Source organism: Coenobita brevimanus, chromosome 17, assembly GCF_032717465.1.
Source record: "Coenobita brevimanus isolate Jiangsu-jjx chromosome 17, ASM3271746v2, whole genome shotgun sequence".
Lineage (NCBI taxonomy): Eukaryota > Metazoa > Arthropoda > Malacostraca > Decapoda > Coenobitidae > Coenobita > Coenobita brevimanus.
Window position 1 is genome coordinate 36,666,457 of NC_136970.1, and position 12,294 is coordinate 36,678,750.

A 12,294-nucleotide genomic window follows, 5' to 3' on the forward strand; every position below is an offset into this window, starting at 1 on the left:
AGACTGTATTGTGGTCAGAAATGCTCAGTGGAACATCCTTTAAAGAATCCAAGTCATTGGAGAGAAGCATATGTTTGTAGAACTGCTGATGTTGGATAGACCACACCAAAAGCAGTCATTATTAGGCGAGCAAATGAACGAAATTATGATGTGACATTCAGAGCTAATTGTGCTTTAACCGATCTGCATCCAGTAGATGCCCGTTACCACAAAGACTGTCTTGCAAAATTTTTCACCAACAGTCCAACTGAGTCCACTTCTAATGCAGGTGGCAGTGCACTAGACAATTTGGTCAAACAAATTGTCACAAACAAAGGGAACGCATTTGGAATAGTGTTGATCTGTATAATTTGTATATTGAATTAGGGGGAACACAACACTCAAGGTGTTCCCTCTTAAAGGCTGTCAGCATGAAACTGCATCCTGAACTGATTGTTTTGTCCTCTCCTGGTGTGGCATCAATCTTGGTGTTTCAGGATAGAGCAGCAAATCAACTTCATATTGTAGATGACACTGAGGATGAATGCAATGTACGGGTCATCTCAAGTTTGGCCAAAAACATCAGATCAGAATGCCAGATACCTACTGTAGTATGAAATCTTATTACACCTGCATATCAATGTCCAATGTTATTAGTGATTGTAGCCAAATGCTCTTGTCAATTCTTGCAGCAATATCACCTAAACTTGATTTCACACTGGAAGCAGCAATGATTGGCAACATTGTAACAGGTGTTGTAACTGGTCAAGCAACACGCCTACAGATACCTTTTGAGTGTACTGTTGAACCAACACCGAAAGCTAGTTGACCAATTTCATAATTTTGGTGTTACATCCTCTTACAATGAACTTTGGCGCTTCAGAATTTCTGCTGCCAGTTCAATGGCCAAAGCTCCTCGAGGACTAGCACAATATGACAGTACAAATGGACTGGTCCAAGTTGTCGCTGACAACTTTGATACACACATTTCCTCCCAAAATGGATAGAAGACAACCCATGGGTTGGCTATGATCATAACTCAGAATGGGAAGTCAAAACCTAATCAGACCCATGGTATGCCTGAGAATCCCACAAATGAGCGCCTTAAATGGGATGAAACAAAGGCCACTGCTTGGGACTGGAAGAAGTGAATGAACAGTCGTGGTCATAGATAATCACCTATCCTCCAGTACCCAGTGCCTCAGGCAGGCTCCCTTATGCGCGGCAAGTTACACTGGAGTAAAAAGGTCTGAGAGGGAGGGGCTTGAGAGAGAGGGGAAGGTGGGTAGGGGGACAAGTGGTGGTATGGAGGTGGAGTGAGGGAGGGGAGGGGGGGCTAGGTAGGGGAGGGAAGTGGTGATCACATTATTTGTTGTCTTTCAATCAGAGCATGATATAAAAGAGTTAATATATGGTAGATAATGCTGCATTACACCTTGTATAACGGCGTGAGATTACAAGCTTTAGAGTGGTGATATAAAGGGCTGGCTCATGAGAGAAGTATACTGACGTAACAGATCAAACATTAGTGCGGAGCCAGACGTTTCCAGCACAACACACGATTGCCTTGTCCAACAATTTGTAAAACTAGCAGTTATTGGTCTCTGGAAAATATCTTTCCGAGGTGATGTGAGGGTGTTGGGGTTGTTGGATGGCCATGCAAACCTATACCGGCATGGAGTCCAGGCAACGCCGTGCGGTGCAACGAGGCCGCATTATTGGTATGCATGAGGCCTGCGCCACAGCATAGCCGACATTGTGAAAGACCCCGGGTTGACCAGGCAAACAGATGAGCGCTGGATAACCTGCTGGGAAGAGTCTGGCAATTAGGAAGACCGGAGACGGTAAAATATCAGATAATTATATTGTTTTTTGACATACTGAATCAGACTTACTGTATACAGTATTATTTGGTTTACCTCCCCCTGCAGCTGTTTAGTTACATATATAATTTGTTTATTTTACATATTTATTCATTTATATGTTTGTGCATTTGTTTTTGTTATCTACTCTGTTTATCTTTCAGTTTAGCTACAGCTTTATGATGCATTATGAAATTTATTCGCTTATTTTCTTTTCTTTGTGTATTTTACTGTTTCCTTATGTAATTGCTTTATCTTTTTACTTAACATACTTATTCAGTGTTGTTATTTTCTAATTTATCATCATATTTTAGGCCAGGAAGACCAAGACAGACGAGCGAAGATGACACTGCTAGAATCCTTGCAAACATCAAACGTAACCCTTTCACCAACTCTGTGGCTGTGAGGGAACAGCTCCTCCTGGACGTGTCTGCCAGGACGTCAGGCGCCGTCTTCACGATGCAGGCGTTCACCATTGTGTTCCAGCTACCAAGGGAAATCTGGTACAGAGGCATATGAGGGAGAGGCTTGAGTCTGCACAAAACTATATAATGAAAGACTTAGATTTTTGGGCCCGTACTATTTTCAGCGATGAGACGTTCTTATCCACCAATCTTTTGAGCCCTCCACTGCTGGCAGCCAAACAACTCTCGTTATGAACGCCAAAACATATATACCGAAGAAAGTAGTGGGAGGACAACAGTAAATGTCTGGGGTTGGGTGAACCTCAATTGCCTGGGCGAGTTGACTGACATAGATTGGAGGTTTAACTCTGAAGTTTATTTAGAAATACTGGAAGAGGTTATGCTACCAACCGTCCGGACGATGTCTCTCCCTTATCCAGAGAAAATTATTTTCATGCAGGTATGAGATATATGTTGAGATGATCCCCATCTTCACAGATGTGAAACTGGTAAAACTATATGTAACATTTTCTTAATTCGTGCTTATTTAAATTTGTTTGCCTAATCCATGCTAATTTTCCCTTTCAGTACCAGGATAACTATCCTATCCACAAAGCCAGAGTGGTCATGCGCTGGTTCGAGGAGAGGAGTGGACAGATTGACTTCTTGCCTTGGCCGGCTCGATCTCCTGATCTCAATTTCATCGAAACTTTGTGGGCCCAGATTGTCAACGCTTGGGAGCCAGAGAACGAGAGGACACTGGCCCGCCTCCTCCAGCACACCAAGGACGAGTGGGAGCTGCTCAGACGAAACCAGCAAACCATCAACAACATTGTTTCCTTGATGCCACGAAGACTGCAGTAGGTTATTGAGGCAGGAGGCCACTGGACTACTTACTAAGGCTTCCTGGTTAATCTGGCTTGAACAATGTCGGTAAACATTGACACATTTTTTTGGAATTTGGGTAGGAGTTTGATTCATTTTCCTTCTAACAGATAATAAGAGATATCGTTATTATATCTACTGATGTGCACAAGCATCAAATTTAATTACCTTTAATGCGCAATTATTTTAAATAACCTTTTCATATAGTGATGCCATAGAACAGTTTACATGATGGTGACTGAAGAGAGGGAGTGTATACCGAAACAATGGTCGTATTTACTGTGGACACAGCCATGTCAGAAGTTGCATTTGGTTTCAGATATTAACCACATGTAATGGTAATGGTAAAGGACCGTTCTTACACAAACATTATGGAAGTCAAAGTCATCCAGAGCCCATTCTGTGTCCGAAGTCAAAACACACCGATAAACACAAATATCTGGCTCCTCACTAATATTTGATCTGCCACGTCAGTATATTTCTCACGAGCCAGCCCTTTATATCACCACTCTAAAGCTTGTTATCTGACGCCGCTATGCAAGATGTAACGCGGCATTATCTACCGTATATATATTAACCATATATCATGCCCAGAGTGAAAGAAAATAAACAAATAATGTGACCACCACTTCGCATGTCATTCTCCCTCCCCTACCTACCCCCCCTCCCCTCCCTCACTCCTCCCTCGCACCATCACTCGTCCCCCCACCCACCTTCCCCTCTCTCTCAAGCCCCTCCCTCAGCTCCTCTTACTCTAGTGTGACTTGCTGCCCATAAAGGAGCCAGCTTGAGGCACGGGGTACCGGACGATAGGTGATTATTTATGGCCACGACTGTACAATGTCATCATGGAAGCAAAAAGCCTGAAATGCCAGAGCATTACAGATTTCAGGTTGCTCCTACTCTTACCTTTTTGTCCAGCGGGCAGGTTTCTCTAAGCAAAGCTGTGGTTGAAGATATGGAATTCTTTAAGCAAGTTGCAACTGACAGTCTGTGTCCAGAATACAGTGGTGTCAATACAAAACGTGCTAGGGAAAGAGGTCAACAACCTGGCCAAAAAACAAGCATTGCTTATGCACCTTTTTTTGGACATGACACCATCTGAACCAGACACTATGAAAACTGCTATGGTTAAAAGTCAAAACCTCACATTATTAAGTGGACAAAAATGGACCATATTCACCCCTGACCAGCAGCTGTATCAGGTGGCTGTTAATATAATCTGGGTGGACTGCAACCTCTTCAGTAAATTTGTCCCAAAGCTTGGCGGTATATACATGCAGGAGGGTCCAAGCTGGGAAGTGAAACCATGCCTGCTGATTTACACAAAGCTGTTTGGAAATGGGCTCACTCACAATATAGCTTAAATGCACCTTGAGTAGGTGGAAGGCTGCTCGACTTCGGTGGTACATGTTGTTTACCACCATGTTTTGAAAATACTAGCACGCACATGGCCTAGTGATATCTCTGGCTCCTGCCAGAGATATCACTAGGCCACATGCGTGCTAATATTTTCAAGAAAAAACTTGCTAGTAAACAACACGTACTACCAAAGTTGAGCAGCCTTCCACCTACTCAAGGTGCATTTAAGCTATATTGTGAGTTAGCCCATTTCCAAACAGCTTTGTGGAAATCAGCAGGTATGGTTTCACTGCCCAACTTGGACCCTCTGCAGCATGGCTGGGAAATGAATGGACAAGAATTGCGACCAAAGTATACTCTCCCTGGACAGTTAGCTGCACCAGATGAAGTGCTTAATTTCGCCAACAGTGGCTGCAAAACGAAACGCTGTCCTTGCATAAAAATTACACTTCCGTGCTCAGACTTCTGCAAATGGAGGGGCCAAGCAAGCTGTCAAAATCCATTCAAACTGAACATAGACAGAAGTGATGACAGTGGCGATGAGTCTGAATAAATTTTGTGTGTTAATATTATTATAAACGTTATATTATGTCAGAATTAATTTCTTGAATTGGTTTCTAGAACTTAACACTCATAACTCATCGTATGATATCATTACAATATAAAGTCTTTGTGTACTTTTCTCATGTATGGATAAATCATTATTGCCATATTTCTAGTGATATTATCTAATTGTTTTGACAACAAAAATATAAGATATAATTCACACCTTTAATAACCATTTAGATTCATTCTTAGCATTTCATAGGATTCCTGGCAGTAGTTTTGGATTTTTGTGTTTTTACAAAAACGCTCAAGGTTTTACGTCTGGCACTCATCATATTTGGATTCAGCACAAAAAATAGTCTAGAAACAGTCATGAAAACTACTATATGTTAAAAGACAAGGTCTAACGATTTTTAGCCTGGACTAATTGCCTTCTGTATCTATTTCACAGCAAAGCACTTTATTCTCTTGATTATTTACATTCTGTATTAAACAATTTCTTTATCATTTCTGTAGGTTTGTGCTGAGGGATGTAATTTTGGACTCCTATTTAATATAATTCACCGCATTTTCTATATATAACATATAAATCTTGTCTCCTAAGCTCCTCTTCCCAATATTTTTCTAAGAAGTACTTCTTTACGTCATGGTAGTTGCCTTTTTTGTAGTTTAGGCTCTTTTTGTAACTCTCATTATTGTTAACTATGTCATATGCAATCCAGAAGTTGCGATTATTACTGCATGGTTGCTTTTGCCGAATGGAGGGTGATACATTATATTGTCAATATCATTTTCTTGCCTTGTAAATATAAGATCTAGGACTGATGGATCATCAAATTCTCCCTTTTTCTGGTGCTTTCTTTTACATGTTGCATTAGGAAAAACTCCTGCACAAGATCCAGGAGCTTTTGGTCCCAACAGCTTCCATGGCTTCTTACATCTAGAGTATTCCAATTTATATTTGTATTGCAATCTCCAGTTAATAAAATTCTTTCAGATTTCTCTTCCATTCTGTGTAATAATGCTGTTAAATTATGAATTGTACTGTCTGCCAGGACTTCATATTCGCCTCTTTCCCAAGTGTTTGTTTTGGGTGGCATGTATAAATTTGCCACAATTACTTTCCCTTCAGATGTATCAGTCTCTAGTGTAATCAGTTCTACATGTGAAGGTATATCTAGTTCTATTTCTTTGACTTGTAGAGTTTTCTTTGTTAATATTATAATTCCTCCTCCTTGTTTGTAAATTCCTATCTCTTCTCCATGTATTGTATTCGTCAAAGTTTAGGGTATCATTTAATATCCTTTGGGTTAATTTTGTTTCAGTTTGGCAAACAATATGTGGTTCCTTTTCTCTGGTATAGTCTTTCATCTCCAATAATTTATATACCATTCCATTATCATCTTGTTTACATACTGGCCATAGCTTGAGTCTACTACCTTCCTTCATTTTATTCCCTGCTGGTTATGTAGCACTTTCGTACCTGCAATCCAATTACTTTGTAAAGCAATTTTTCTCCTCTCTTCCTCTGCTCTTTCCTCATTCCTTGTTCTTGTTTCCTTCCTCTTCTCGAGTGTTCCCAATTCCCCTTGAGTTAGACATTTTTTTATCCATATTTTTCCAAATGCATCTTTTTCCATGAGTTTGTTGGCATTTTTAAATATTTCCTCTACAGTGTTTGCACTCTGGAAGGTTACTCTCAGGGGCTTTGCTTACTTCTCTCGTATTTCCCTAGCCTTTTATGTTCTTCTATATTTTTATCACAGATTTCCTCTGATACTTGCTTCAGTATGTTCATCATATTTTCCGTCTCGTTTTTGTCCCTTGAGATTCTGTTCTTTATTTCTTCTTCACCTATGCCACTTATTACTATAGATTTGTGAAACTCTATAGCTTCCCTGACTATTTTTTTTTCTTTCACTTCCTTTCTTACATTTTTTTCTTCTACCGATGTATCTACATCATTCTCTCCTTTCGCCATTCAAATATACGTATAGTTTGTATCTCATCTTTGTAATTTCTCGCCATTTGATTTACCTGTGTAATTTTCTTTTCAATATTACTATTTGGTCAGTCACACTGCTTGCTTGCCTGTTTTTCTCCGTATCGTCTCTGAAATCATCCATAATTCTCTCATGTTTGACAACTGTACATCCCATTTCAGAAGCCTTCTTTCTCTGTGAATTTACCTTAGCTGATAGTTTATCTATTGTTGTGGCTTTTCTGCTTATGTCCTTTATTAATTCCTCATATTTTCCCTCCTCTCTGCGTAGATCATTCTTGATTTCACTGACTTCCATTTGAAAAGTTCTCCCTAGTCTATTTTTCAGCTAACTTATCGCAAGAGTCATTTTCAACCAGTTTTGGGTAGAAGTCATCATCCTGTTTTTTACCTTTGTCTCTTCTCTTAGCACCTTTAAAAGGCATCTTTTCAAAATATGAAGAAATCTTAAAGAAAAGATAATCTCTACTTACAGTTGTTGCATCACTGCACTAGCCTTGGTGATTTCTAGCTGACGTAAGGAAATTCAGCACATTCCTTGACACTGATTTGTAGATATTTACTTACTTCAGGCTACACTTTCTTTGCTAGTACTTGTTTTACTATGTTAGATCATCACTTAAATTAGCCTAAACGAGCTTGACCCCGAAATAGATAAAACTTAGGTATCCCCAGAGCGGAGCTCAGTGATATACTTCCGACTCGTGTGTTGCCTCTCCCGTGTGTGTGTATGTGTGTGTGTGTCCAAGCATGGGTTTGCAGATTTTTGCATACATGTTTGGCAATTAAGTGTACTGTTAACATTTCCTCCCGTCTTCAAAAAGAAATAAAAAGTTAATGCAGCGATTAAGACAGAATTTAACATGCCACGGTATGCTCTGCCTTTCGAAATCCACTGCAATCTACTTGCTGCCAAGCCTAAGATATCTCCTTCGAGCTTTTTAAACATTGCAAGATACTACTTCTCATTTCCTACCCCCCCTCCCTTTCTTTTCCTGTACCGCAAAAGCCGGAGTGTATGGAAGATGTGAGAGAAGGCCTTGTGCTGCGTCATCCTTTTCTCATTCTTCTGTAATTTGAGTACTAGACTAGTGTTAAGGCTGGACCTCCTTATAGGCTGGTATGGTCTGTGTATCTGCGAAACTCTCTCTCTCTCTCTCTCTCTCTCTCTCTCTCTCTCTCTCTCTCTCTCTCTCTCTCTCTCTCCAGTTTTGCTGATTATACACTGCACAGTACTGTATATATAATTTCTTTTTTTGCATGTTCGTTCTTTTAAACAGGCATGATTTTTTTGTACATTATTTATCCAGGTTCTTTTTCGGAGGATGTATTGGGTGGAGGAGAGCCTTCTTCTTTTCTATCGCTTTTTCACACAGGTTGGTTAGCTTTTCAGTGGACTGTATACTTTTTTATTTAAACTGACAACCTCATCATGAGTCAATAGACCTTCTCTTACTTGTACTTCCTATGTACTGCTGTTTCTCTCTCTCTCTCTCTCTCTCTCGTTATCGATGTAGACCATATTATGATGATGGAAATTGAGTTCGACGGTCGATTCAGTTCCCATTCCGGGTGAGAAATGATGATGAAAAAGTTTAAGAGAATAAAAAGAAGTGGAGAAGGTAGGGACGAATATGAAGTGGACAAGGAAGGGGAACGAAAGGAGGAATGTGAATTGGTGAAGAAGGGAGGAAGAACGGAGGATTGTAACGTGGAGAAGGAGTGAGGTGGAAAGGGGGAATGTGAAGTGGAGAAGGAGGAAGGAGAAAAGAGGGAATGTGAAGTGCAGGAGAAATGGAGGAACGTAATTTGGAGAAAGAGGGAGGAATGAAAGGAGGAATGTGAAGTGGAGAGCTGGGCGACAAAGAGGTTGAGGAGAAGAAATGGAGAATGTGAGGCTGAGAGTTATAGAAATATATGTACATATCTTTACCCAGAAGCTTTAATCCTGGCAGGGGTAGCCGTGAACAAAGCGCCTCTGTGTCGCCTTGTTCTCCGTCGCCGGGCTGTCCTCCCGTCATCTCACACAACCTTATGTGAAATCAGCATCGTGAGTCCTGCTATGAGCCTTTCTCTCTAGGGATTAGAAAATATGTACGAGTAACATGATGCAGTCGACAATGACATTTTTTTTTTTGACACATCATTGTCATCGGTGTTGGCTGCTGTGGATTCATACGACTAATTTTTAAAGCTCATGGATAATAAAGCAAGACGGACGACAGGACTACTGGTGCCGACTGTACAGTTTCGAGCAGATGAAGGGGAAACGCCATCTCAGCCCTGGATACAAACTCGGTGGGACGCTTCCAGCTGACAGGTTATTATCCGTGAGAGAGGGAGAGAACGCAGGGAAGGGTAGGGGGGGGGTGATAGTGGGGATGGTGGCCGTTGAGATGAGGGTGGGTAGAGGTGGCGAACTCAGCGATGGTGGGGGGAATACAAAGGAGTACAAGGGAAAGCAAACGGCAACAAACCTTATGGTCCTTTCGAGGCTGTTTGTTACTGAGAAGACTATGACTACGAGATTTAATTCTACATGATGAAGGACATGGATAGTAAAGCAAGAAGGGAGGAGGATAATGTTCAATTTGTGGGGCTGAAGAATAATGGATTCTAGATACCATTTTAAAATATGTATCCAGCCAAACAGTCCGATTCCAGGACAAAAAAGTGAGTTCTCACCACCTGACGTGAGAAACACTGCTACTTAATTATCCCGAATGGCTCTAGTTCCCTGCAGATGAACTGGAGGATTAGTGAAATCAGGCTGGGTGGGATATCCAGCAGAATGTAAACACTAAACACTGCACAGCCTGAATCAGTTTTGCTGACTAACAACTAATACTTATTTCAAGGTAATTAGACAGCGCCGATACCAAAAATGGCATCAGCTTTTCCGTAGCATGTCACGTTTAACTTCAAATGATGATGTCACGCTCTTTGGGAAAAAATGTTCAGTTGCATTGTTTTCGCAATTGCACATTATTTTTCTCTACACTTTATTTTTATATATTGTGTTCACTATATCACAGGTTATATATATATATATATATATATATATATATATATATATATATATATATATATATATATATATATATATATATATATATTTATATATATATTTATATATCAAAACCATTATATTTATCCTTTAAAATTTTTATTAATCACCATAGGTTTTAAAGTCTATTAGATTCATTTATTTTTATTAATTCTGTTAAGTATTATGAGCAGCTGTACTGGCTCAACTAGTTCCATGTTACTGCATTTTTCATTTGGTTTTCATGAAGAAAATGTAAACTTGATCCAGATGTCTTCCGTTACATCTGAGGATTTTTTGCTGTAACAAAACAGCGGACAAATATACCAGACTAAGAAAACATAACCCACATTTTGGAATGAAACTGGGCGACCAAGGTGAGCCTTCGGCCCCTCATTCAGTCTAACGATTTTGTTTTGAAAACCTGAGACAACGGGCCAAAGGAAAAAGAAAAAGCTTAGGTTTGGATTCCAACTGTCTGGAGAGTACAGCAAAATTATTTAGATGATTGCTATTTCCGCCTTGTCAGTAATTCTGCCATTAAATGGCCTAACCTCCCATCAGCCAGAACACGTATCTTTCACTCCGATGAAGTACCTGTTCCAGTCTTCATTACCTAACACTGTCCTGAAGATAAAATTAATCAATGTTTACCTCAAGAAGCTGATGATGAAGGTAGTGATGTCACTGATTCACTTCTTGATTTTAAGGCATCGCAATTGTCTAGTCTGACTGAATTTAATGATTTAGTGGGGGATCTTGATTTGCCAAAGAGTCTACTGAGGTGCTGGGATCAGGGTTGAATGAAAAAAACAGCTAACTCCGGAACAACATTTCCTTCTTCAGAACCAGGGGAAAGGATTTACAGCAGTTCTGCAAACTGGAGGGTGAATTTGTACTTGGTGATGGCATTGATTATCTTTTGATAGCAATGGGTTGCAGTCAGCATCAGCTAGATGACTGGAGGCTCTTTATTGGTAGCTCAGAGAGAAGTTTCAATATGTTTTACTACATAATGAAAATAAAACTGTTTCATTTCCAATTGGGCATTCAGTTCATTTTAAGGAAAGCTATGAGGATATGAAAAAACAAAGTATTGGAGAGAGTAAAATGCAACGAGTACAGCTGTATCATTTGAGGGAATACGGGGAATATAATGTGTTGTCAGTGATGTTGGGACAGCAAGGAGGCTACATCAAATTTCCTTGATTTTCTTTTGTTTATGGGACCAAACAGCAAGGAGTCAATACTGGTTAAGAAAAGTGTGGCCAGAAAGAAAACAAATCACAGCTGGATAGAAAACATCGCATAAGAGCCTTTAGTAAACACAGGGGAAAACTTTGCTTTCATCACTGCACATTAAGCGTGGTCTGATGAAGCAGTTTGTAAAAGCAGTGGATAAAGAAGGAGGCAGTTTTAAAAACTTACATTCAAATTCCCTGCTATAGCAGACGAAAAACTAAAAGCTGATATTTAATGGCCTTTAGATGAGACTACTGATGAATGACCAGCAGTTCCCGAAATCAGTGAGAACAGGTGAAAGAAATGCATGGAATGTATTTGTAGCAGTTGATGTTGTTGTTTTTGTTTCTCTCTATCAAGGCTGAAAACTATGAACACCTTCTTGAAACTTTACTCACGAAGAGAGGAACCTGTACTGTACAGAGGAAAAATCATCTGATAAATTACCAATATACCGGGAATCGAACCCGGGACTCTCAGGTGAGAGCCAGGCAGCATCCAGTCTTGCTGCGAATTTGATCATTCATTCATTCATTCATTGCCAGACGCCATGTATCCCAAACGGGGTGGCCAAGGGCTTAGAGTTAATTGTTTTACAGGGAGGGGCACTAATCCTCCACCAACCCCGCTTGATACGTAGGGATGCCAACAGCATCTGGTGTTCCCAGGCGGTCACCCATCCAAGTACTAACCAGACCCAACGCTGCGTAACTTCGCTGATCGGACGGGAAGCGATGTACTCAACATGGTATGCCATTGGCGAATTTGAACGAATAGAAATTAATAAGTACCGGGTTCGATTCCCGGCATATTGGTAATTTATCAGATTTACTCACGAACTTCTGTAAACTAGGGTGCAGTACAAACGTCAGTTCAGTTCAACGTTACTCACGAACTTCCGGAAACTAGGGTGGAGTATGAGCGTCAAAGTTCATTTCCTTGATAGTCATGTAGACTTTTCAAAAA

The 12,294-nt window shown here is 40.3% G+C and overlaps 1 pseudogene; it reads right to left on the reverse strand.

Annotated features, from left to right (window-relative positions):
- Nucleotides 1–11,971: 11,971 nt before the first annotated feature.
- On the reverse strand, nt 11,972–12,089 carry LOC145391325 (5S ribosomal RNA; annotated as a pseudogene).
- Nucleotides 12,090–12,294: the final 205 nt, after the last annotated feature.